Genomic DNA, 26,433 nt, shown 5'->3' with positions numbered 1-26,433 from the left:
TTCTTTCCGCTTTCCTCTTTCTTGTTGTAAGTCGCAGTCTTGTATGCCTGGCCGGTTGATGGCTTTGTTAATTCAAAGCCGGGCTCTTCTTGAGCCTTCGTTCTAAAAAAAAAGCTAGCCAATCCAGCCCAAAAACAAGAGGCTAGCCCACCTTCACTACCCGCGACATGGCCCATAAGCCCAAAAAAGCTGCACGCTGTAACCTGCCCACGCATGAGCCACAAAAAATCCATCGGTGGTTCAGTTACCTTCGCTAAATAGGAAGTCTATCGATCCGGTAGGAAACGGACGGGCGCCGCCCTTCCCCTGTTCCCCAAATTCTGCTAGCAAGCCGCCGCTCTGATTGCCATCGGTCATCGCATGTTCGCACGAGCGCACGGCGGCAGGCACTAGCGGGCGGCACGACGTCCTTTCCTCGCTCCTTTGGTACTGCTCTTTGCACCCACATTGGTCTTCCATTTTAAAGCCTAGGTTCAACTAGGAGTACGTATGAGCTATTCATTGAAATTAGATGTGTTCACGTGGCTTAATATATTAGGACTATATTAAATCGGGATCTGGGGTTGCTCCTCACTTATCAATTCTTAGTTGAACTAAATTAACCTTGCTAATTTTATGTTGGTTATCGGTTTTCCTCTATATCTCATGCCTCTTAGCTTGTTTTAAAGTTAAGAATATAGGAAGAAAGATGGGGCAAAAATGCTGGAATGATTGCTTGGTTACATTCATCGAAAGAGATTTCTTCTTGCAAGTTAAGGACGAGAACATCATCACTCATTTTCAAAGCATCAAGAATCGAAAAGTGATCCTATAAAATGTAAGCTTTTTTACCATTTGTTTTTTCTGTCTCTATACATCTTAGATGTTGCCACCTTTATATGTTGGACAATTCGTATTTCTACATGGTGGACAATTTAAAGTTGTTATCAATTCTGTGAATTTATTATATTATGAACTGGTACTAGAATCAGTTAGGGCATCTCCAGCCGTTGCCCCCCGAGGGGGCGTCTAAAAGCGCCGCCTGGGGGTGAGCCGGCGCAAAAAATGGCCCTGGGGGCGAGTCGGTCCCCAGCCGTCGGCCCCCAGGGCCGCCCCCAGGCGCGTATTAAAAAAAAAGAACCGTTCGGCGAAGTTATGATAAAAACTAGTTAAATTTCGGCCAAACATGGCAAATTTCGGCGAAATTCGGCCAAACATTACATTACCCTAATCTAAAAAAAAGAAAGGGGCTGAAGTCGTCGCCGCCGTCGCCTCCATCGTCGTCGTCGGCCTTCTCTTCCTTGACGCGGGTGCCCCTGCTGGACCCCTGCCCGGCGTCGCCATGGCGAACAGGCGGCGGCGCGTCGTCGTCGTCGTCGCTGTCGCATAAGACGACGACCCCGCCTTCCTCGCGGCCGCGTCGGCGCTCCTCGAAGCGGCGGAGGGCGGCGCACTGGTGCTCCTTCCCCTTCTCACGGCGCGCCTTCTCCATCGCAATGGAGTCCTGGCGCGCCCATTCGAGGGCCGCGTCGTCGTCATCGAACTCCGCCTTCACCGGCGCCAGCCCCAGCTCCGTCTTCACCGGCGCCAGCCCCAGCTCCATCTTTGGCTTGACGAAGCGCGGAGGAGCCGACGAGGAGGAGGCGCGCCGACCGCCCTCGTTGATGACGATGCCGGCGCTGCGAGTGCGACGGTCGAGCGGCGTCTCCGCCGCGGGCTCGGCCTTGACGCCGAGCAGCGCCGGAGAGCCGGAGGAGTGTGAAGAAGAGCGTGATGAGGAGGAAGAAGAGGAGGCGCCGAACCTCCTTGGCGCCCATGGCCCGGCGCGTCGGTGCTGCGCCGGGGCGGCCACCCTCGCCGGGGGGTACGCCAACGGCGGGTCGTTGCCGCCCTCGAGGTACGTGAGCACGCCCTCGAGTGTGCGGCCGGGGACGCCCCACCAGAGGTGGCACCCCTCGCTGTTCTGCCGGCCGCCGACCACCGACGCGCCGTTGGTGGACGCCAAGCGCTGCTGGTGGCGGCGCTCGAAATACGCCGCCCAGGCTGCGTGGTTGTCTGCGGCGTACCGGGGGAGGGAGAGTTCGGCGTCGGTGAGGGACGCGCGCACGATCTCGACCTCCTCGGCGAAGTACTTCGGCTTCGTCACGGCGTCGGGCAACGGGGGAATGGGCACTCCCCCGGCGCTGAGTCTCCACTGCGTTGGCCCGGCGCGCATGTCCGGTGGCGCCGGGATGTTCGCCTGGAACAGGAGTCAGGACTCCTGTTCGCAGAGATGACGGCGACCGAAGCCGTTGGCCGCCGCCTCGTCTCCGGGGAAGCGTTCTGCCATGGCGACGGCGGGGCTGGGCGGGCTCGGAAGAGGTAGAGGGAGGGGCTGGGCGGCGGCGCTCGGGAGAGGTAGGGAGAGGAAGGGGCTGGACGGTGGCGAGGGGCGGGGCTGGTGTGGGCACAGGCGAGTGGAGGCCGCCGGCTTTTATAGCCGGGCCGCACCCATGTGTACGCGTGCGAGGGAGGGGAGGCGTCGGCGCGCCGTCCCGTGACGCGCCGCCCGTGAGGAATCAATGGCAAGGCTGACCGGCGGCAGCCTTGCCATTGATTTCCCACGGGAACCGAGGCCGTTGGGGGAAGACGAGGCGCCGAGTCGCTGACGCGGCTGGCCCGCGTCTTTTTCGCGCCAAAACAGCTCGCCCCGGCGCCCCCGGGCGCCCCCCCAGTGCGCCGGGTTCGGCCTGGGTCTGCCGGCGCTGTTTTCGGCCCAAGCCGGCGAAAATCGAGCTCCTGGGGGCACGACTGGGCCGTTTTTTCGGCGCCGACGCGAAAAAATCGTCTGGGGAGGCCTTCTTGAGGGCGCGGCTGGAGATGCCCTTATATACACCAAAACTAGGCTATAGGCATTCAAAAAACAGCCTTCGAAATTTTGAATACACACTGTTAAAATCCTGGGCCCGCCCCTGCCCGCGGGCTGCGGGCCAGTCGCTATCTCACTCGGGTACGTTGTCTGGTGTATTTTTGTCGCTCGCTGGAAGGATCGTTCCGGTTGCTGGCTAGCTACCGATGCTCTTGTTTTTTTTTTCTCGCTCGCTGCTGTGAAATCTGAAATAAAAAATCTATCTGTTGGCCCAGAAATAAAAAAAGCAGCTATTGATTTTGATAAAACATGATTTTACGCTTTTATATAGGTAAGCAAATTCGTACATTTTTTATATTTCAAGGAAAATCATGACTTTGAAGAAAATCACAATTTTTAAAAAGTTCCATGAATTTGGAAAAAAGTTCAAAAATTTAAAAATACTCGCACATTCGAAAAATTTCGTGAATTTTAAATTGATTGCAATTTTCAAAAATGTTTGCATATTTGGTTTTGTAAAAAGTAAATAGGATTTGAAAAAGATCAGGAATTTGAAAACAAAATCATAGGTTTGAAAAACATTATGAATTTGAAAATGTTCATGGATTTTTTAAAGGTTGCTGGATTTAAAAAAATCTTTAATTTGAAAACATTCATGGATTTTAAAAAAATACAAATTTGAGAAGAGTTTTATAGGTTTTTTTTTCTAAATGTGGATTCAGAAAAATATTGTGAATTTGAAAACATTCATGGATTTTAAAAAGGTTCCATGAATTGGTAAAAAGGTAATGCATCTAGAAAACATTCATTAATATTAAAAGGTTCTCTAATTTGAAAACAAATGATGAATTTGGAAAAAATTACGAATTTGGAAAAATCATCGATTTGAAGACTCTTGACAAAAATTAACAAAACAAAATAGAACAAAAAGAAAAATAAAAATAACAGAAGGAAAAAAACAGAAGGAAATCACACTTGAAGAATCTAAGAAGCTTCCTAAAATTGGAATGCACAGTTTGCTCGGGAAACCTGGCACGCGAGAAGGAACAAGAAGTAAACGTGGCATGCCCAGGATGGATGGGGGTGTGCGCCAATTGCAGAAAAAGTAGTAATCGGCCCCATACACGATGAATAGGTTTTGCGGCCAATCAGTCCATTCGCTAAATACTCCTAAAAAAGCATCCGCTAAAATTGTTTCTGAACTTGTTTCAAGTGTGCTCCACAAAGTACAGTCAGATATCCATCTGTTGTGGTGTTAATTTCATCATATTTAGTTTTTGACACCTTAATGCGAAACATAACCCCCACACCCTATCTACGCTCCCCTTCGCCTTCAGTTGTCAGTTGTCACTCCGATGACATGGGATGGATGGGAGAGGATACCCGCCTCTTTGTTTGATGTCTAGAAAGTTTTTCGTTTTGTTAGGTTTTAATATCGTGGCCATGTTATGGTGACAACTGTACTTTGTTGAATAAAAGTCCTATGGATCCAACACTAACTCGTTTTGCTTTACTCCAGTGTTGTCAAGGAGGTTGCGAGATTTTTCATCCTTCATCACACGCAGGTCGGCCTCCTTCGATGCCTGCGCCTGCGATGCCGTGAGGCCCGCATCGTGGAAGAGCCGCTCGTACTCGAGCTCGCGCTGGATGCGCTCTTCCATCTCCTGCAGCTCCCTCGCCGACCGCTCGAGGACGACGCGCTCCAGGAGCTCCTCCTGCCCCGGTTGGAGGTAGTCCTTGGGTCTGATGACGCCTCGGCGCGGAGGCGCATCGGGCACGGTCTCCTCCGGCTCCCTCGTCACCGGAACGAGCCGCGAGCTCGATGTGCCCGCGGATGAGCTCCCCGCGGACCAGTGGCCGGATGAGCTCCCCGCGGACCAGTTGCCGGAGGAGGCGCGGCGGCGACGGGCGCGCTCGAGCTCGACCTCGTCGAGCTCGCGCCGGTCGAATGCCGGCGGCGGCAGGGCACCCTGGTTGAGCCACCGACGCGCCCCCCGCTTGCGGGCGACGTCAGATCTGGCGCGGCGGCGGCGCTCCGCCTCATCCCCCGAGTCGGCCATGGTGGTTCAAGGCTCGCCGGCGGCGAGAAATCGAGCGGCGCGGTGGGGAATTGGAGGGGAATGCGGCGGCGAGAAATCGAGCGGCGCGGTGGGGAATTGGAGGGGAACGCGGCGGCGGGAGGATAGGGTTTCGACCCGCATCTGCCCCGCAAACCCGCAGTTATAGTGGCTCGGGGGTTGCGTTTGCGGGCTGTGGCAAAAACTTTTACGGGCCGGACACCGATGCGGGCTCTGGTCTGGCCAGAAAAATGGGTCGAGCCCGTATAATCGCCGGAATTATGCGGGTTTGTGCCGGATGCGGGGTCTGCTAGAGTTGCTCTAATGGTCTTCATGGATGGTAGGTCGGTTCTCTTTATTATTCCCGAGGCGTGGCGTGAAAAAGGTCAATAACTTAAAGGGCTCCTCGGATGTCCAACATGTGAACTCTTCAGATACACCTCGGCGATCCTCAAGAGCAGAGATGAGAAGATTTGTTGAACCAGTTTTCAAGACTGGCGACCGAAGATGAACATGGTTTTAGTTCCTTGTTTGTACAGTTGAACATGGTTTCTGGTTGGTAATAAAAGACCGTGGGGCTTTGCCCTGCAGTAGTTAGTCGAAAAAATGACCACGTTGCACAGTTTACTTGTAGATAGGAAGCAAAAGTTTAGCTTCATCATAGCAACTTAGAAATTAAGTTCACACGCATTGATCATATAGATCACATGAAGGCAGTGCACTAGTTGTTCAGAAGTAAAAGTTCAGCTCCATCATTTAAATTTAAATACATTATAACCAAGCACTTTTCCAACCCTCTCAAATAATCAGCGATTTTGGCCGTCAGATCCCATCTCTAAGTCATTTTTGGCCGTCTGATGCACCTCTTCGCTAATGTGTGGGCCGCTACTCTGAAAACAAATTCAAAGGCCTCGTGTTAATTCAGCGATGGATGGTTTTCATGGACAGTTTTTTTCTCTATAAAAAATCAACAAAATTGCGTTGGGCGAGGCCCACCCCCTGCATCTCCCGCAACGTACCCCATCCTCTTCCGATCTCGGCCTGGAACAAAGCCTAATACGCCGCCGCTGCTGCCCTCATCGGCGCCGAGAGAGAGACCGCTCCACGCTCGGCCCGAACTCGGCTTGAGGCGACGGAACTGGGGGTCAGCCGATCTACCTGCAAGGTAGGGCTCCCTTTCCATCCCTCCCTCCCTTTCCTGGCAGCGGGGACGGCGACTACCACAGTGCTCCGTGGTGCTGTACCTTCAACCTTGCACGCCCCCCACCGCTCGCAGCAGCAGGCGACACCAAGAGATGGCGACGGCAGTGGCGCCAGCTGCACTCATGCCCCTCTTCACCCATCAGACTGGCTTTCGTCCTTCGTAGGTGAGCGGTGTCACTTCATCTTTCGCTCTCACGGGTGACTCACATGGTGCGGCCTCTATCTTTACAAAAAAAAATTCCACCCGATGATTACATTGTTTCCTCCGAATCTAAATTTTGTACAGTAATTATCTATACTGGGAGGTGGTCAATTGATTTGGCCAGATATTGGAGAATGGTTATCGCATTTTTTTTCGAAATTCTTCAGCTGATAATCTCTAATGGCTTCCGGACACCTAATTACTTCACGTGGATTGTTATGTCTTGTCGTTTCATGTTTCTTTTACCTGATTGTCGTTTCATGTTTTATCATCTACAGTATGTTTTTACAACATACGATTGCTCACATAACATGTTTTGGAGCTATTTGCTGCTGTATTTGACATATTAATTAGAACAGTATAGTAAAATGCACACACAAAAAAAATGTAGCCGTACTGTTCTAGAAGTGGGGGTGAAGCCTCAATATGTTCTGCTTCTATACATAAATGAGCAAAGCTCAATAATCTTGTGGACATTTCTACATATGTATGTTGTGGATTTTGAAGACAGGTACAGGCTTTGAATCATTCCAAGCATCAGGTGAGTTTCATTCTAGAATAGTATTTCGAACGGAATATGAATCAAGCTGCAAGGAACTTCACTTCAAGATATCTCAGATCCATGCCTAAAACTGAAACTTATCAGTTCTTGACAAACTAATAGTACTTATCAGATCCAAGGCTCACGTTTATGCCGCCTTCCATGTAGATGCAGCCTTTTCCTTCTGGGATGTTCATGTGCAGCTTTGTCTAACTTACAGTATTGAATTTTCATCCAGATTATCACCGATGGAACCACCAGCTAATAAAATGGGGAAGAAATGCCTCGCCTATTTGTTCATACCATGCAGGTATGGATAATAAAATAAGTTATTTACTCTTCAGTTACACATAGATCTAAATAGTTCTCTTCTATTTTCTCCTTACCATGCACAAAAGAATAGTTATTTACTCTTCAGTTACACATAGCATCTAAGTAGTAGTAATTGATACCTATAAAAACCTTAATTTGGACCCATCAACTGATAATCATGTAATCAGTTAACCTCGCTGCTCACATGCCATCCCTCTGTTTATATACATGTTTGTAGCTAAAAAGTAGTAACTGACATCCTATAAATATGATTAATTTCGACGGGCCATTAACAATTCTGCAACCACAGTTAACCTCGCTGTTCACATGTCATCTCTCTGTTTATATACATGTTTGTAGCTAAAAAGTAGTAACTGACATCCTATAAATATGATTAATTTCGACGGGCCATTAACAATTCTGCAACCACAGTTAACCTCGCTGTTCACATGTCATCTCTCTGTTTATATACATGTTTGTAGCTAAAAAGTAGTAACTGACATCCTATAAATATGATTAATTTCGACGGGCCATTAACAATTCTGCAACCACAGTTAACCTCGCTGTTCACATGTCATCTCTCTGTTTATATACATGTTTGTAGCTAAAAAGTAGTAACTGACATCCTATAAATATGATTAATTCCCACCGGCCATTAACAATTCTGCAACCATTTAAACTGACTGCTACGTGTCATCCCTCTACTTATATAGAATGTCTGCAGTAGATATTGGAACACTCAACAATTCCTACTCTTAGGTACCACGCCTTTACTCTGTCTACTTCGCACTCGAACGTAGATGAATCAATCTGGGGATGAGTCTCATCCAAGGATGGCTTAAAGCATAGAGCATACATTAGATGATACGTTGAACCACGATGAATCTACTCACTCCTCCTCAAAGGTACCGGCTATTGAATACTCGCTTATGCTTCGTACCTTTCACCTTTCCTTCACAGTTTGCTGCTGCGCTTGCAGGCTTAGGTTCACTGCAAGTAGTTGGTATCAAACAGTTTTAAGTGATTTCAAATGATTTCTAACTTCTTAAGTTTGGAAATTTTTGTAGAAACAAGATTGATAGAGGCCTTTTGGATTGCACTCTTAATAAAGCTTTAAGCTCAAGGCCTTTGATATTTGTGAAGTTCTAGAGTAAGAGGATTGACTGTAGCATCTTGGAACGCACTAATATTGAAATAAATCCTTCAATATTTGTGTCGCCTTAAGGCTACAAGTTCTGTAATTTCCCGAAATATGAAGTACTTGGCATTTTCTCTACCTAAATATGAGTGTAATGTTTCAGATCATATATATAGTACCAATATTATTAAGCCATCATGTACTTGGAAGTTATTTGTGCCCTTAGAATGCTGCGTTTAGCAAATGTTTGAACATGCCATTCCTTCAGTTATGTTCTCATAAGTCACCCACAAAAAAAAAGTTATGTACTCATAAGTATTTGGCATCTGAACGTGCAATCATCTGAAAGCTTACTCCTTTCATTTCTGTTCTCACTATAACATTCAGGGACCTTGAATCTGATTTGTCCAATGTGATCTTACATTAGAAAAAAAACATGCTTCATTATAGGGAAAACGAAGTTGATTTAAGCAATAGAACATTGATAACCAAATCTCTTTAGTCAATCCTCAATAGTAACTTCCTTTTTCTTTCAAATTGACCAAAAAGGCTAAATCAGTATTGCTTATAATGTGCAAATAGATTTATCCCAGAATAAGACACTACAACAATTGATGTGCAAAATTATTCTACTATCACCTTGTATCAACATATTATTACACGTATAAGCTAACATAAACTCTATGTTTTTACATAAATTTCTAACACTCTCATGCAACATTTAAAATAGACGGGCGCGGCAACGCGCGCCATCGATGATCTAGTGAGCTATCACAGCCTTCCATCATCTTCGTGATCTCGGCTTGGGTGGTGCTCGCAGCTCCGATAGCTACTCGCGCACTCTCCGCGGCTGCTTGCGCGCTCTCAGCGGCTTCTCTAGCGCTCTCGGAATATGCCTAAGCACTTTCGGTGGCTGCTCGTGCACTCTCGACATTGGCGAGCACGATCTCCGTGTACTGTGCCACCCTAGTGACGATGTCTATGGTTGTAGGAATTCCGTCTATGGGTGTAGGAGTCCTAACGAGGTGTCTTTGTTTCTCCATCTAAATCGCATTAAACAATTTGACATTTAGATAAAACATTTAAAAAAATATCATGACCTTCGATAGAAATTAGACATATTGAGTGCCAGAAATTAAGGGAAACGGAACTTAATCCACGCATCGCAAAAATATTGGCACTCACTATGAATACCCCTGCATCATGGGAAAAAAGTACCGTATGTTCATCCATATGTAATACATTTCGTGTAATTTTAAGACATTTACTTATGAAGATTCAATGGTACATCATACAAAAAAATTTAGCTACACTAATAAAATCTTGTACTATATTTTTATCCATATGCAGTACATTTTAACTACACTAATAAAATTACCATTAACAGAGAGAAGGGAGATGTGCTTACTGGGCCGGAGTCGTACGGCGGGCTGGACGAGGCCGTGGTCGATGGTGGAGGCATCGGTGGATGGCGAGTTTGATGGAGACGAGGACGACGTTGGATGCCGAGAAGGTGCGGACGATGGTCATGGGGAAGTAGTTCGAGGTAGCGTTGCATGGTGACGCTGGCAAACTTCAAGGTGGGGACGGACGACATGGGCGACGGAGAAGATTGGCTCCTCGGCGCCGTTTGAGGCGGTGGACCGCGACGACCTCACTGGTGGGGACGGATGACGCCACAATGCTGGCGACGGCGAGACAGAGGGGAGAAAGAGAAGTTTGCGTTTGGAATGAGATCTAACTGCTGCAGGTGGGGGATGCGGTGGATAAGGCGGTGGATAAGGTCATGTATAACAGTGAAGGGCACAGGGCGGAGCCCACCAGCACAGTATATGCACCAGCACAGTATACGCGTGGTAGACGGCAACGTGACCAAATATAGTTGTGGGGGCGACAGCTAGAACCCGCCACCCGCGCTCTGAAAAGATTTGAAAAAGTTTGACGCATGGGTACCCAAATATAGCTGTGACGGGTACTAGCAGCTGTCGCCACAGTTGTGCAGGAAACTGTGGCAACCACGAACCTTCGCCCACCACAGCTGCTTGTCAGCCATGAAGGATTTAGAAATCGGATAGATGTGGTGGGTCCTCGGTCATGCCTGCCACTGTTACATGTGTAGCAATGGCAAGCATGTTTTAACACCCGTCACTGCTTGTTTAAAGAAATAGTTGTGGCGGGTGAAGTCAATTATTTCGGTTCACCTATAAGCCCTATCCTCGTAAACCCTGAATTTTTAGAGGTTGGGCGAAATGAACCCGCAAGGCTAAATCCCAGTCGGTTGCACACTAAACTATGCAATCCTAGTCTAAATCAAACCTTCGGGTTGTTTTCCAAACGGGGATTGACTACGTGGCAAAGGATGGCCAGGATTGGTGGCATTTCGCAAAGGGGTCACACCCTGCTCCCAGGCCGGCCCACTTAATATTTTTCATTTAAAAACAAAATTTTGAAAGGGCGCACACTCTGCTCCCGGCTGGGCCGGCCTGTGTTATTTTTTCGATAAAAACAAAAAAAAAATAGTGCGCGTGGGTGGCTCGAGCACAAGACCCCCTGTTGCCGATCGATACAAATACCGACCAGGACATCAGATGCGTTGTGTTCACGAGCTCCCTTTTCTTCTTTCTTTCTTACCCTTTCCTTTCCTTTTTTCTTTCATTTTCCTTTTTTCTTAAATTCATACACTTTTTTGAAATCAACATTTTTTTCTTCAAATTTGCATATTTTATTAAAATCGTGATTTTTTGAATACTCAAATTATGTTAAACCATATAAAAACCGGTGGCAATCTTAGTAGGAAATAGCAAACGAAAAAAAAGAACCTCGCAAACCGGTGGCCATTTTAGTATTCAACTCATTGTTTTACATTCACGAACCTTAGTACAAAACTCATGGACTTTCTAAAATCCGTGAATTTTTTAAATCCACGAACTCTTTTTCAATTTTACAATTATTTTCCAAAACCCGTGAAGTCTTTTCCAAATCTGTGAACTTTTCTTTTGAAAATCCATGAACTTTTTTTAGAAATCGTACAACTTTTTCTAAATCCGTGAACCTTTTTTCAAAATTGCTGAACTTCTTTTCTTTTGAAAATTTGGTTCACGATATTCATTTTTTAATTTGCTATTTCCTACTAAGGTGGCCATTGGTTGTTATACTAGCTTAACCCGCACGGCGGCACGCCGCGCCCGTCTATATGTCGTTATAGAATTATGAACAATTATTATAAACTAATGAAAATATATGCGGTGGCTTCACATGTGTTATATGTTACTACATAAAGAAAAGCACACTGATATACATACACAGAGACGGTGATCTAAAAGCACAATTAGCATCATTCCATACCCTTCAGCTTGCAAAGAAGGAGCTTTCTTCGTTAAAAAACATAAGGTAATGACAACAATGAATTGTTTCAAGACAAAGGAGAGGCCTGTGATGTGTACTGGGACCCCATTAGCAAGAGTTAAACTAACCGGCATACTTTTCTATTCATTACCGATCTTTTTCATATAACATATTGGAATTTATTTTGCAGCTCGGAACGATTAATAGGGTATTGACACGTATGATTTTTGTGGGGTCTGGTGGTGTGTAATATATTGGTACACTTAGTGAATTCATGTGGGATGTGGGACATTCTTTTGCATGCTGCATGGATGTGACCACGTGTGCTTGGCGCACGTGATGTGAACACGTACATGTTTATTTGAATTTGTACATAGAAATCAACTGCCTCCCATTGTTAGCTGACTGAATCTTCACCGCATCTCATATAAAATAAATCGACTCACTATTAACCGACTGAATATTGAAATTAGTTGCATTCTCTTCACGGTAGTGGAGAACTTCAAGCTATATTTTGTCAGGAAGCGTTTCTACTCCCTCGTAAGGGAGCCGCGTTGGGTTTATATTGATTGGGCTCAAGGCCATGCTTGGAGTACAAGTTGAGAACCTACCGATCTCTTGGATTCGGTGGTTAAGATGTGCTACGGGATAAGAGAGAGAGAGGGGGGGGGGTTTAGTTGAGATTACAAAACGTATTACAGATAAACTATAACACCCTCCCTTAATCTCAACTATCCTAGGTTGGTACTCCTCTTGAACTCTTCAAATGGTCGAGCAGGCAATGCCTTGGTGAATCCGTCTGCCACTTGATCTTTTGATGGAATGAATCTGATATCCAGCTTCTTCTCTGCAACTCTTTCTCTTACAAAGTGAAAATCAATTTCAATGTGCTTAGTTCGACCATGAAAGACTGGGTTAGCAGAGAGATAGGTGGCTCCCAAGTTATCACACCAAAGGCATGAGACACGGTGTTGTTTAACACCTAACTCATTAAGCAGCGATTCAACCCAGATAATCTCAGCAGTTGCATTTGCTAGTGACTTGTACTCAGCCTCAGTACTTGACCTTGACACTGTAGCTTGTTTTCTAGCACTCCAGGAGATAAGATTAGAACCAAAGAATACAGCAAATCCTCCAGTTGATCTCCTATGATCACTACATCTAGCCCAATCAGCATCAGAGAAGGCACTCACAAGAGTAGAGCTAGAACGTCTGAATTGTAACCCAAGGCTCACAGTGTGTTTGATGTACCTGACAATCCTTTTTACAGTTGTCCAATGTGCAGAAGTAGGTGCATGCAAATACTGACAAACCTTATTGACTGCAAATGATATGTCTGGTCTTGTAAGTGTCAGGTATTGCAAGGCTCCAACCGCACTCCTGTATTTTGTGCTTTCTTCTTCCTTGAGTGGCTCACCTTCAAAGGCTGAAAGCTTTTCTGAAGAAGACAATGGAGTGGGTGAAGGCTTACAGTCCTTCATTCCCATACGAACTAGGAGCTCAGTAGCATACTTTTCCTGATTTAGGATTATACACTAGTGCAGAACCGGGCAATAGCACCGGTTCGTAAGGCCCTTTAGAGCCGGTTCCGTAACCGGCACTAAAGTGTGGGCACTAAAGGCCCCCCCCTTTAGTACCGGTTCAGCACGAACCGGTGCTAAAGGGCAACCACGTGGCACGAGCCAGCTCCGGGGGCCGGGAGCCCTTTAGTACCGGTTGGTTTATGATTTATTTTTCATTTAATTTTGTGTTTTCCATTTAATTCTTTTTCGTTTGCTGGTATTTTACGATACTACACATTGTACACGTTATGCATATACATATATATATATATATATATATATATATATATAATTTCTAGTAGAACCGATCATATATATATCATCAAATGTCTCACAAACCACCATATTAATTCACACATACACACATGTATAGCTATATACAATTTCTCCTACATGTTGCCTTCGGAGCCAGTGGCATTAGCCTAATTGGTGCCTTCGGAGCACGATGACAATTGGAAGTGGTTCATGGGGGCGGTAGCGGGTAATGGTATTCTTCCTTCGGATCTATGACCTGGTCGAGCAAAAATCCCGCTATTTCCTCTTGAAGTGCTTGTACGCGCTCCGTTTCTAGGAGCTTGCCCCGCACCTCTGTGAACTGTTAAGAAGGAGATCAATATGCATGCTTATTAGTTGTGTGACTAGATATCGATAATGGTGTAAAAATTGTGAATAGTGTTCTGACAAATATACCCATTCCTGTCTTTGAGATCTGCTCCTTTCGGACGCCATCATGCGAATGTTCTCGCAAACGCAGTATGCACACAGATCAGTCCCCTGCGCCTGCTTCAGGGCCTTTACGAGAATGGAATTTGATCAGATAATAATTAATCAAGCATGATAATTAAAGAGATGGCAGCTAGCTAGCTAGCTAGTACTACTTAATTACTTACATTGGATCGAAACCATTTCAGCTTTTGTTTCCATTCGCCTTTAGTGACGCTGATGAACCTTGCCCAAGCCCTGTCCGCCGACAAAGAAAATGAATAAAGGGGTTATTAAATAGTTCATATCATGAAATGACGAACTAAATAGGCCGAGATATATAGTTAATAATGATTGAAATTACCTGTTGACTATCCCAAACAAGATGTTATAGTCAGTATTTGCTTTGAGTAGTGAGTCCAGTATTTCAACTATTCCGGCGTCAACTTTAATGATACACAAGATCCAGTGAAATCTGCATGCACACACGTTTGCATGTCTTAATTAAGCGGGCAGCTAGTAGGCAAAAACAGAGAATTTATAGTACAAGACAGTGTGACTCACTGGAAGTTGTAAGGAAGTAGTATATCTTCATTGTATTTGAGGCGCTTCAAGAACTCTAGCATGCTGTTCTCTACATGCTTTTCATGATATGCATCTATTTTCCATATGTATTCATTAACGGTGTTTGGGTCAATGAACCCAATGCCATAGCGTCCACCTTTTTTCATTTCTTACATCTTCATCCTGCATAATACCACAGAAAAGAATATAGTGAGGATAATTACAGGTAATGATTGATCAAAAGGATCACTACAGCTAGCTTGAGACTTAAATTACAGAAAGAAATCACTTACAGACAATAGCAACTGACGATAGATTTGTCGAGTGCGTCTTGATTGTATAACTGAAACAGTTCATTATACTCAACGGCCACAGCTTTCTGATGGTAGTAATGATCCTTCTTGACTTCCACCATGAGGGACTCTCGATTGGAACTCTTGGTAATGTCCATGTACCATTGATGCAATTCATACATTCTCGTTGGGAGCTTCTTGACCTCGTCTGGCTTGACCAAAGGTTCACCGCGGACATATTTCCGTTTTATTTCCTCCTCTGTAAGCACAGGCATGGGCTTGATCTCGAGGAGTAGTCCAACAGTGATGTTGAGAATTTCAGCCTGCGTTATATGCTCCTCGGTTATTACCATATTCCCACCTCGGGAACGTAAACTGTTTGCCCACAATAATATTGGGCGCGCGTACTCTCACGTGTTGTTGGCACAACAAGCGAGGGGATCGATTGCGCCGCCTGTTCTCCCAGCTGGGGAACGGTTTTCCCGCATTTTTTTATAGCTGCTTGTTGTTTGCTCGAGCTCGAGCTCGCCTCCTTCTGTAGACGTGCTCGATTTAACTTCCTGATGTGGCGCGCATAGTCTGTGTCAACAGACTTGGGAGCTGGTGGTTTACGAATGAAGTGGTCAATCTTTTCCTCAGGCACTTCCTCCCATGGCGGCGGTGGCGGTTTCGGTCCAAAATGGGCGTCCACTTCTGCCCGCACTATGGCATTGGTTTGCTCCTCGGTCCTGTCGTAAGCCCTCTGAGGAAGAGGAGTAGTGAGGCTTGGACCATATTTATATCGCTTGCCTCCGCCTGTACTTCCTGTACTACCTCGACTCGTACCTCTACGCACCATAGCTGCGGGGTGTCTCTTTTGCGATTGCTGAGGCGGCGGAGACGGCTGACGGGGCTGTGTTGGACAAAGAGGAGTGGCCTGAAGCTGTGCCGGACTTGGAGGAGGAGTGGCCTGAAGTTGTGCCGGACTTGGAGGAGGAGTGGACGTCTGACGCTGTGTCGGACTTGGAGGAGGAGTGGCCTGACGCTTTGCCGGACTTGGAGGAGGAGGAGTGGCCTGACGCGTTGGTGGACTTGCAGGAGCGGGAGTCTGCTGACTCGGTGGCGGGCTTCGCCGAGGAGTCGGCTGACACGGTGTCGGTGGCCTTCGAAAGATGATTTAATCCTTTCTCCATAGGATGATACGATGTTTGGCCTCTCTGAGTGTGTGCTCGTCGTCACCTCCAGGAATGTCGAGCTCTAGCCCCGAATATTGATCCACCACCTCATCAACCAAGACACGAGCATAGCCTGCTGGAATCGGGTTGCAATGGAAGGTTGCCTCGGGGGGATTTGTAAAAGCAACGGCGTCCGCCACCTTCATGGATATGTTCTTCATTTTGAAGTGTAGCTCGCAGTTAGTGTTCTCCATGATGTCATCCACGGGGTATCTATCCAGCATTGCATCGCCCGGGGTGGAACCCACGCTGCTTCTCGGCATTGATGGGGCGGTGCTATCCATTAATGCTGGATCATCCAGTAGCTGCTGCAGCTGCTGAGACCCCCTTTGCTGGCTAAGTGAGTCGATCTGCTCCTGCTGTCGCTGGAATTTGACTGCCAAGTCCGCGTGCTTTGATTCTAGGCCTTGAAGGCGTTCATAGTCCAGCTTCCTCTGCTCCTCCTCCATCTTCCTCTTCTTCTCCTCCGCAATCTTCCTTCTCGCACGGGTTCTGTAGTCGGCGTTCCAGTCCAAAAACCCCTCATACCACGGAATAGCGCCCTTGCCTCGTGTTCTTCCCGGGTGTTCAGGATTTCCCTGGGCACGCGTAAGCTCGTCGTTCTCTCTGTTGGGCTGGAACACCCCCGATTGAGCCTCTTCTATTACAACAAGTATCGCATCGTCGGCTCCGTTCAGACATGCCTTCGTCGAAACTTTGCCTGTCTTCGGGTCCAACTCCCCCCATGCGCATAGAACCAAGTCCTGCACCTGGGGGCCAGCTCCTAGTAACCGGAGTGACACCTGCATCGTCCATCTCTTTCTCAAACTTATCCCACTTAGGCATTGCCACCGCGTAGCCACCTGGCCCCAGCTTATGGAACTTATCCTTTTTTTGGCATTCTTCTTGTTTATTCTTGACCGTTCCTTAGCTAATTCCGAATCCTTGAATTTCACGAAATCGTCCCAATGAGCACTTTGCTTCTCTAGTGTTCCCTCGAATACTGGAGTCTTCCTTCCTCCCTTGACGTACTTGTCCCATTCACGATTCTTGTGGTTCTTGAATGCAACCACCATCTTCCTAAGAGCAGCGTCCTTGACTTTCTGCACATCTGCTTCTGTGAAATGATCTGGTAGGGTGAAATGTTCCATGAGAGTATCCCAAAGCAGACCTTTTTGTCTGTCGTCGACAAAAGTAAGATCTGGACGTGGCTTTGCTGGCTCTCTCCATTCTTGAAGGGAGATCGGGAGTAGGTCCTTCACAAGAACTCCGCACTGAAGAACGAACTTGTCCGCAATCTTCTTAGGCGCTAATGGTTCGCCATTAGGTCTGATTGCCTCGATATTGTACTTTACGCCCTCCTTCAACTTTTTGTTCGGGCCTCGTTTCGTCCTGTAGCATGAAGATTTGCTCGATCCGGATGGCTGAAAGAAGAAAGATCGATTCGTTAATATATCTTCATATCATTTAAAACATGTGATGATCACCAGATGCCTGCTTATATAAATATATATACCTCGCCGGTCTTTGTTGTTTCAAGATCAACATTTTCTTCATCATCATCATAATCATAGTTCATGACTTCATCAATTCGGTCGTCGCGATCGAATATCATATCACCCTCCCCGGTGTTGTTTAGAAATTCGGAGCCGTCATAATCTTCTTCGTTCTGATCATCATCTGGCCCGCGAGGATGGCGTATCATATCGAACAGGGCATGTTCTCCCTCTCTGCCGGTATTGTCCGCCATAGCTTTTATTTAACTAATCCAAAAGAAATATAAAACAATTTAGTATTCAAATTACATCGTCTCGAATAATAGATACAATCTCGAATACATCGTCTCGAATAATAGATATAATCTCGAATACATCGTCTTGAATAATATATAATCTCGAATACATCATCCCGAATATTATATATCGAATACATCACTGGCTAGGTAGCTAATAAAGATCGAATACTACAGAAGAATCTAGGACACTCGTGGTTCCTGCGGCGCGGGCGGTGGACACCCAAAGAGAAGGAACCCTCACAGGATCATAGCTGAAGTGAGATCCCTGAAGAAACTGCCAGGTATTGGAGAACCTGCCGCCCTCTAACGCAACCATGTAGCGATGGACGTGCTCGTCCTCCTCCCTGACATGGCGACGTACCACCTCCGGCGGGGCGGGCTCCCTCCGCACCGAAACTGGCCCACGCGAACGCCACCAAACGAGATCAGGGTCGACGACGGGACCCGGGGCCAGGTTCCTCATCAAGCGGCGCGCCCCTCCAGGAAGCACCTCCCAGTGCCAGCCCGGCGGAGCCCAGTCCCGCACATGGGTGAGCCGGACATCGTCGCGGACGGGTCGACGGCGAGGATGCGGGCCGGGCATCATCGAGAACAAATACTAGCTATATGCCCGCAAAAAGTAACATTTTTTTAATGATTGGATTTTGATTACTAAAATTTCTAACATTTCTATATAACTAACATTTCTATAACATTTCTAACAATGCTATATAACTAACATTTCTAATATTTCTATAACTGAAAAACAGAAAAAAAATTATAACATTTGTATATAACTAACATTTGTATAACATTTTTAATATTTCTATAACTAAAAAAAAGAAAAATTTATAACTTTTTTATAACTATTTCTATAACTAAAAAACAGAAAAATTTCTAACAATTCTAACTTTTTTATAACTATTTCTATAACTAAAAAACAGAAAAATTTCTAACAATTCTAACTTTTTTATAACTATTTATATAACTAAAAAACAGATAAATTTCTAACAATTCTAACATTTCTATAACATTTCTAACAATGCTATATAACTAACTATTTCTATAACTAAAAAAAGAAAAATTTCTAACTTTTTTATAACTATTTCTATAACTAAAAAACTATAAAAATGTATGTGTGTGTGTGCTCACCGGCGAGGCGAGAGGCGACGGGGGGCGGCGTCGGGGACGGCGACGACGGGGACGGGAATGGGGCGGCGATGACGGGGACGTGGCGGCGATGACGTACGGGGACGGGGACGACGCAGGACGGGCCGGGACGGGGCGGCGGTGACGACGGGGACGGGGACGACGGGGCGGCGACGATGGGGACGGGGACGACGGGGCGGCGACGACAGGGACGGGGCGGCGACGAGGGATATGGAGACGGGGGCGACGGGGCAGAGGAGAAGAAGCAGATGAGAAACTGAAATTTTTGTAGTACCGGGTGGTGGCTCCAACCGGTACTAAAGGCCCCCCTTTAGTACCGGTTGGTGCCACGAACCGATACTAAAGGGGGTGCACTGGCGCAGGTGCGGTGCGGCAAGTTTAGTCCCAACTCGCTAGCCGAGGGGTGTCCGCACTGGTTTATAAACCCCCGTGCGGTAGCTCTCTCGAGCTCCTCTCCAAAGCAGGCCTACTGGGCCTACATGTTCTGTGCTGCCCTGTGGGCCTACTGGGCCTTTGCGGGCCTGCATCGTGGCCCAACAACAGGTAGGGTTTCTAGTCGTATGCAGGACGCTCTGGCCCAGTGGGCGGGCTTTTTTTATTTGTTTTTTGCTTTATTTATTTTTGAGTTGTTTTCTTTGTGTATTTAGAGTTTCTTTGTGAATATTTTTGCTTTAGGTACAAAAAATTACAAACTTTCTGTTAGTGCCCGTAGTTTTCAAATTTGAATAGTTTAAATTTTGAATTATTTGAAATTAGTGTGAATCACTAGTTTGTGAATAACTTAACTTTAAAAATCAGTAAAGGCATGAAAGAATTTGTTTGCACATAAAATTTCTTCGTGTTTCAAATGCCAAAACACATAACTACCCTAACTATTACAGAGATTCCCTCCTGGGTGAGAAACACAGAAGAAAGTGATGATAGTGAAGCCGATCACATCCCAGATCTTTGGGTGTGAAACTTTTTCTTCGCGTGTGTCCCTTTGCGCCGTAACCACGGACAATCTTCATCATTTAACGGGATGCTCGGGTCAATATTCACTGTGAATGGAGCAATTTCATCAAACTTTTCATAATCTTCTGACATGTCTGTCTTGTCATCCACTCCCATGATGTTTCTCTTCCCAGAAAGAACTATGTGCCGCTTTGGCTCATCGTACGATGCATTCGCTTCCTTATCTTATCTTTTTCTCGGCTTGGTAGACATGTCCTTCACATAGAAAACCTGTGGCACATCATTGGCTAGGACGAATGGTTCGTCTGCATACGCAAGATTGTTGAGATCCACTATTGTCATTCCGTACTGTGGGTCTTCCGTTACCCCGCCTCGTGTCATATTGACCCATTTGCACCGAAAGAAAGGGACCTTAAAACCACGTCGATAGTCAAGTTCCCATATGTCCTGTATATAACCATAATATGTTTCCTTTCCCGTCTTGGTTTCTGCATCAAAGCGGACACCACTGTTTTGGTTGGTGCTCTTCTTATCTTGGGCGATCGTGTAAAATGTATTACCATTTATCTCGTACCCTTTGAAAGTCATTATATTCGAAGATGGTAACTGGGACAGCAAGTACAGGTCATCTTAAATAGAGGTGTCATGCATGGTACGTGTCTGCAACCAGCTGGCGAAACTCCTGGTTTGTTCACGTGTAATCCAGTCATTAGACCGCTCCGGGTGTTTGGAGCGTAGCAAATTCTTGTGTTCATCCATATACGGAGCCACCAATGCGGAATTCTGTAGAACTATGTAGTGTGCTTTAGTGAGAGAATGTCCGCCCATACATATTATTTGTTCCCCTCCTAGCGTGCCTTTTCCATCCAGTCTGCCCTTATGCCGCGATTCAGGAACACCAACCGGCTTAAGGTCAGGAATAAAGTCAATATAAAACTCAATGACCTCCTCATTTTCATGGCCCTTGGAGATGCTTCCTTCTGGCCTAGCACGGTTATGAACATATTTCTTTAAGACTCCCATGAACCTCTCAAATGGGAACATATTGTGTAGAAATACAGGACCCAAAACGTTAATCTCTTCACATAGGTGAACTTGGACGTGCGTCATGATGTTGAAGAAGGATGGTGGGAACACCAACTCGAAACTGACAAGACATTGCACCAAATCATTCTCTAACCTTGGTATGATTTCTGGATTGATTACCTTCTGAGAGATTGCACTGAGAAATGCACATAGCTTCACAATGGCTAATCGAACGTTTTCCGGTAGAAGCCCCCTCAATGCAACCGGAAGCAGTTGCGTCATAATCACGTGGCAGTCATGAGACTTTAGGTTCTGGAACTTTTTCTCTGCCATGTTTATTATTCCCTTTATATTCGACGAGAAGCCAGACGGTACCTTAATACTGAGCAGGCATTCAAAGAAGATTTCCTTCTCTTCTTTGGTAAGAGCGTAGCTTGCATGACCCTGATGTATGCCGTCTTTTCCGTGCATACGTTGCTGGTCCTCCCGTGCCTCAGGTGTATCTTTTGTCTTCCCATACACACCCAAGAAGCCAAGCAGGGTCACACAAAGATTCTTCGTCACGTGCATCACGTCGATTGCGGAGCGGACCTCTAGGTCTTTCCAATAGGGCAGGTCCCAAAATATAGATTTCTTCTTCCACATGGGTGCGCGTCCGTCAGCGTCATTCGGAACAGGTTGTCCACCTGGACCCTTTCCAAAGACCATCTTCAAATCCTTGACCATATCATGTACATCAGCACCAGTACGGTGGCGAGGCTTTATCCGGTGATCCGCCTCACCTTTGAAATGCTTGCCTTTCTTTCTTACGGGATGCCTGCTCGGAAGAAATCGACGATATCCCAGGTACACATTCTTCTTACAATTAGCCAAATATATATTGTCGGTATCGTCCAAACAATGCGTGCATGCGCGGTATCCCTTGTTTGTCTGTCCTGAAAGGTTACTGAGAGCAGGCCAATCATTGATGGTCACGAACAGCAACGCCTTTAGGTCAAATTATTCCCCCATGTGCTCATCCCACGCACGTACACCTGTTCCATTCCACAGTTGTAAGAGTTCTTCAACTAATGGCCTTAGGTACACATCAATGTCGTTGCCAGGTTGCTTAGGGCCTTGGATGAGCACTGGCATCATAATGAACTTCCGCTTCATGCACAACCAAGGAGGAAGGTTATACAAACATAGAGTCACAGGCCAGGTGCTATGGTTGCTGCTCTGCTCCCCAAAAGGATTAATGCCATCTGCACTTAGACCAAACCATACGCTCCTTGCATCATCTGCAAACTCCTTCCCGTACTTTCTTTCGATTTTTCTCCACTGCGACCCGTCAGCGGGTACTCTCAACTTTCCGTCTTTCTTACGGTCTTCTCTGTGCCATCGCATCGCCTTGGCATGCTCTTTGTTTTGGAACAAACATTTCAACCGTGGTATTATAGGAGCATACCACATCACCTTGGCAGGAATCTTCTTCCTGGGGCGCTCGCCCTCGACATCACCAGGGTCATCGCGGTTGATCTTATAGCGCAATGCACCGCATACCGGGCAAGCGTTCAAATCCTCGTACTCACTGCGGTAGAGGATGCAATCATTAGGGCATGCATGTATCTTCTGCACCTCTAACCCTAGAGGGCAGACAACCTTCTTTGCTTCGTACATACTCTCGCGCAATTCGTTGTCCTTTGGAAGCATATCCTTTATCATTACCAGCAACTTTCCAAATCCCTTGTCAGATACACCATTCTCTGCCTTCCATTGCAGCAATTCCTGTGTGGTGCCCAGCTTTTTCTTGTCACCTACGCAATTCGGGTACAACAATTTTTTGTGATCCTCTAACATGCGCTGCAACTTCTTCTTCTCCAAATCACTTGCGCAGTTTCTCTTTGCATCGGCAATGGCCCGACCTAGATCATCAACGGGCTCATCTGATGCCTCTTCTTCAGCTTCTTCCCGCATTGCCGGCTCAGCTTCTTCCCGCATTACCGGCTCAGCTTCTTCCCCCATTGTTGTATCATGATATTCAGGGAACCCATTGCCAGGATAGCTGTCGTCATCCTCTTCTTCTTCATTTTCTTCCATCATAACCCCTCTTTCTCCGTGCTTGGTCCAAACATTATAGTGGGGCACGAAACCGGACTTAAACAGGTGGGCATGAATGGTTCTTGACTTAGAGTAATTTAGACCATTCTTACGGACAACACATGGACAAGGCATAAAACCATCTGCCCGCTTGTTTGCCTCAGCCGCAAGCAGAAAAGTTTGCACGCCATTAATGAACTCGCGAGAGCATCGGTCATCGTACATCCATTGTCGGCTCATCTTCAATACACAGCACCAAAAACACCAAATTAATACAAGTTCATACATAAAGTTCATACAACACTTAAATGCAACAAACAAATAACTCTCTAGCTAAAGCATTTAAATGCAACAACAAATGCGATCAAGATCTGTAACATCCCAAATTTTCAATTTGGAATGTTATACATTAGATCATCATGCATATCATATTTTATTTGCTTTTGGTTTTGATCCTAGAAAATCCTAAGCAACTCAAGGACCCACGGAGAGAGTTGGGATTTTCGTTATTTTCATATTTGAGTTTCCTCAAATTTTGAAAAAATAGGATCATTTGATTTTAATTATTTTGTCATCAATTATTTCTATTACTTAAATATGAGAGAGGGAATAAAATGACTTTCCCAAAATAAAGGAGTATTGATGATTTAATAATAAAATCAAATAAGATTTTATTCGGAGTTTTTTGATATTTTTTATTTGAATTTAGGAAAAATATGCGTTTTTCAAAATTGCATTTAGGGCCCAAATAAATGTTCACTTTGTCGGGCTTGATTTTAGAAGCCCGGGAAAATTTATTTCGGGATTTTTCGAGTCCGTTTAGTATTTCTTTCTATTTTTCTTCCGAGCGTAATTATTAAAAAAAATAAACCGACGGAAAACCGATCGGTTTTCTAAAAAAAACCGGGCGGCATGGATTACGAGGAGGCGGCGAACCTCGGCGAGCGTGCGGCGGGGTGGCGGCTCCGGCGGGCGGCGAGGCGCTGGCGGCGGACGGCGGCGTCGGCGGCGGCGGCGCGGCGGGGCAGCGGCGCGGCGGCGGCGGCGCGAGCGGGGCGGCGGCAGCGCTGGCGGCGGCGGGCGCGGGGGCTGGGTGCGGGGCTAGGTTTGGGGGCGGCCGGGCCTTCGGGCTGGCTTCCACCGGCTTATAAAGCCACCTCAGGTCGGAGTCCTAGCCAGACACGGCCCGTAGGTCGGTTCGTTTTTTTTAAATAATTACGCTTGGAAGAAAAATAAATACTAAACGGACTCCAAAAATCTCGAAATAAATTTTCCCGGGCTTCTAAAATCAAGCCCGACAAAGTGAACATTTATTTGGGCCCTAAATGCAATTTTGAAAATGCATATTTTTCCTAAATTCAAATAAAAAATATCGAAAAACTCCGAATAAAATCTTATTTGATTTTATTATTAAATCATCAATACTCCTTTATTTTGGGAAAGTCATTTTATTCCCTCTCTCATATTTAAGTAATAGAAATAATTGATGATAAAATAATTAAATTCAAATGATCCTATTTTTCAAAATTTGAGGAAACTCAAATATGAAAATAACGAAACCCCCAACTCTCTCTATGGGTCCTTGAGTTGCTTAGGATTTTCTAGGATCAAAACCAAAAGCAAATAAAATATGATATGCATGATGATCTAATGTATAACAATCCAAATTGAAAATTTGGGATGTTACAAACCTACCCCCTTTAGATGAATCTCGCCCTCGAGATTCGGGTTGGCTAGAAAATAGGTGAGGGTGGTCCTTGAGCAAATCTTCCTCTCGCTGCCAGGTGGCTTCATCCTCCGTGTGGTGGCTCCACTGAACCTTGCAAAATTTGATAACCTTGATGCGAGTGACTCGGCTGGCAAACTCGAGGATCTTAACTGGTTTCTCCTCATAAGTCAAATTGTTATCCAACTGAATTGCTTCCAATGGCACTGTGTCTCTCAAAGGTATGTCAGCCATCTCCGCGTGGCACTTCTTCAACTGAGAAACGTGGAATACATCATGAACTCCTGACAATCCTTCGGGTAATTCCAACTTGTAGGCCACTTCTCCCATACGCTCCAAAACTCGATATGGTCCGCGCCCGCCGCCGCCGCCCCGCTCGCGCCGCCGCCGCCTCGCCGCGCCGCTGCCCCGCCACGCCTCCGCCGCCGACGCCGCCGTCCGCCGCCAGCGCCTCGCCGCCCGCCGGAGCCGCCGCCTCGCCGCACGCTCGCCGAGGTTTGCCGCCACCTCGAAATTCGTGCCGCCCGGTTTTTTTAGAAAACCGATCGGTTTTCCGTCGGTTTATTTTAGTTTCGGTTTTTTATTTAGATCGGTTTAGGTTAAATAGCGAGCATTCGCTCGATTGTGCGTTTAAACGAACGTGTTCATCGTTTAGATCTGGATAACGAACGTTCGTTCGTTAATCCGTTTGTCGTTTTTCTTTTTCTCGGATTTTCCGCGGTTATTTTCTGATCGCGATTTCTGATCCGATTTTCGATTTAGTATAACTTTTCACTCGTTTATCGGAATCAGGTGATTCAAGCAACTGGAGTTTCATCTCGAAACCGTCTATCCGTTTAACCAACTTAAACAGGTTTTTGTTACTGTAAAATTTGACTTAGATTCAGATTAGTAGAACAAAGTTATTTTCTTCCGCCGTTTGACTTTCGTTGCTTCGTTCGATTTGATTCTTTTTGCCAACCGGAGTTCTTAAGTTGAAATTTCTGGTTAGAACTTTTATTTGCGTTTTACATGTGCATTAGATGAGTACTTATTGTATGCTTGTTTGTTTGTCTGTGATAGAATACCCGGAGTGCGTCGCCTGTTACTTCGAATCTCTAGGTTTCGCGGATCATCAGCAAGGCAAGTAACACATTGATCATACCTCTTTTACTACCCAGTTTTATTGCATTAGATCAATCCTCAAACATTGCATGATTAGGATCTAATTAAACTATGGGATGGGAAGTAGTGGAGGTAGTACCTATTACCCGTTTCATTATTGAACCTTTGGGAGTTACTTCTACGTTTGCTTACCATGCCATGCTATGCTAGTAGACGTGGATTTGGGTGAGTGATATCCATGACAGATGTGAGTTTGTTAATTTTAATGGTTTATCTAAGGTGGCAACTTAAACACACATCTGGGTGGATTGAGGTACCTGGGTATTCCAGGATTGCCTGTTTCTTTTTGGACCGCCACCCAGGCTCAAAGGGATCATGAGATTATTCAAACTAGAAACTTCCGTGTGCAGCCACAAGCCATTATGGGCTCTGGCATAGTTGATTAAGTCGTGCGAACTCTTACAGGGTAGACTAGCAGATGTAGGGGAAAGTAGGTGTACCGGTCTATCCAACGTAAGGTGCTAGCGCTTCTGAAAGACTATGTCTCTGTCATCCGTTTCTCAAACACCATCACTACACCACAACACTTGATTAGGGGCAGTTAATTGCCGGGAGAAGTATCAAAACACGGGCAAAAGTACTGCCGGGACATTTATAACTG

This window comes from Triticum urartu, chromosome 6 (assembly GCF_003073215.2).
Source record: "Triticum urartu cultivar G1812 chromosome 6, Tu2.1, whole genome shotgun sequence".
Lineage (NCBI taxonomy): Eukaryota > Viridiplantae > Streptophyta > Magnoliopsida > Poales > Poaceae > Triticum > Triticum urartu.
Note: the sequence above shows the minus strand (reverse complement) of the source record.